A 2,029-nucleotide genomic window follows, 5' to 3' on the forward strand; every position below is an offset into this window, starting at 1 on the left:
TCTGCCCCTGGGATTTTCCAGGCAAGAATACTAGAGTGGGTTCCCATTTTCTATTCCAGGGGATCTTCCCAACCCAGGGATCCAGCTGTCCTCTTTTGAGTTTCTTACATTAGCGGGCGGATTCTTTACCCCTGAGCTACCTGGGAACCTCCATTGAAGGTTGGCGTGGGCTGCGTTTAGGAGCAAGGGGTGCAGGCCAGGCAGAGTCCAGCCATAGTCCAGAAAGTTAGTTTATTGGCCTGAGGATGGGTAGAGATTCTTGGCAGATGTTCATGGTTCAGGAGCTAAGTTTCTGTCATCTGTAAATCAGGAATTTACATAAAATTAATCTCAGTTCTTAAGGTTCCTTTTTCTGAGAGCACATGCCTCAGATTCTCCATTTCCTATCATTTTAGATTGAAATCCTTTCACTGTGTTCGAGTAGAGTATTTGCAGGCACAGAAAGGTATGCAGGTTTCCATTTGCTGACATGGACCCTGGGCAGGAACACCTCTCTCTTGGACCTAGAAAGTTACTTTAACACTGGAATTGTAAGTAAAAGACATACTTGGGGCTTGAATGACTGGATTTGCTGGTAGCATAAAGCATTCTCCCAGTGTCTTCTCCATGTGAAACTGCAAAAATAATTTCTTTCTCCCATTAGGTGAAACACTTCAACAACTAAAGGGTGCTTACTGCCGACCTTCTCACCCCTCCAAGTATAATAATAATGGTATGGATCAAGAGCATTATGAGGTCATAGTTATGGGGGATAGATGCGTCAGGTGGAAGTGAAAGAGTAATTCCTTCTCAATTCATGTAATGAGCTCAATTTGAATTCCCCTCTGTTTTTTGTTTTTTCCTTTTGACTGCCACTGCTACAAGCAAGGGAAGTAAGCCTTGCTCCCATACTGCCCAGGAAGTGGAAGTGACACCTGTCTGGTTTCCCTCTTGTGAACTTTGTTTCAAGACTGCCCTTTATGGCTGTGTGTAGGTGCTAAATCACTTCAGTAGTGTCTGACTCTTTGCAACCCTATGGCCCCACTAGGCCTAGTAGCCTGCTAGGCTCCTGTGTCTATGGGATTCTCCAGGCAAGAATACTGAATGGGTTGCCATACCTTCCTCCAGGGGATCTTCCCCACCTGGGGATCAAACCCATATCTCTTATGTCTCTTGCATTGGCAGGCAAATCCTTTACCACTAGAGCCACCTGGGAAGCCCCCTTTATAACTGGTAAAATAATAATAACAATAATTATTATTGATCATTATTTATTAATTTCTGAGTTCTTTATATTCATCATTTTATTTAACCCTCATTAGAAAATGATAGTATTACTATTTTTGCATTTGAGAATGATTACCACCCTAAATTGAATATTTACTATAGGCTAAGAACTGAGAAGTTTACATGTGTTGAGTGTATCTTTGAAATAAGTCTAGGAGAAAGTACTATTGTTATTTTCAATACCAGTTATCTTTTTTTTGTTTGTTTCATACATGATATTATACATGTTTCAATGCTATTCTTCCAAATCTCCCCACCCTCTCCCTCTCCCACAGAGTCCATAGGACTGATCTATACATCAGTGTCTCTTTTGCTGTCTCGTACACAGGGTTATTGTTACCATCTTTCTAAATTCCATATATATGCATTAGTATACTGTATTGGTGTTTTTCTTTCTGGCTTACTTCACTCTGTATAATAGGTTCCAGTTTCATCCATCTCATTAGAACTGATTCAAATGTATTCTTTTTAATGGCTGAGTAATACTCCATTGTGTATATGTACCACAGCTTTCTTATCTATTCATCTGCTGATGGACATCTAGGTTGCTTCCATGTCCTGGCTATTATAAACAGTGCTGCGATGAACACTGGGGTACACGTGTCTCTTTCCCTTCTGGTTTCCTCAGTGTGTATACCCAGCAGTGGGATTGCTGGATCATAAGGCAGTTCTATTTCCAGTTTTTTAAGGAATCTCCACACTGTTCTCCATAGTGGCTGTACTAGTTTGCATTCCCACCAACAGTGTAAGAGTGTTCCATAGT

The 2,029-nt window shown here is 41.1% G+C and overlaps 1 long non-coding RNA gene across 1 annotated transcript; it reads right to left on the reverse strand.

Annotated features, from left to right (window-relative positions):
• Nucleotides 1–212: 212 nt before the first annotated feature.
• On the reverse strand, nt 213–1,040 carry LOC112441995 (uncharacterized). Its single transcript, XR_003029951.2, has 2 exons — nt 548–1,040; nt 213–299 (listed from the first exon to the last, which is right to left on the reverse strand). It is a non-coding gene; the product is annotated as an uncharacterized lncRNA (long non-coding RNA).
• Between the last annotated feature and the right edge of the window lie 989 nt (nt 1,041–2,029).

Source organism: Bos taurus, chromosome 17 (assembly GCF_002263795.3).
Source record: "Bos taurus isolate L1 Dominette 01449 registration number 42190680 breed Hereford chromosome 17, ARS-UCD2.0, whole genome shotgun sequence".
NCBI lineage: Eukaryota > Metazoa > Chordata > Mammalia > Artiodactyla > Bovidae > Bos > Bos taurus.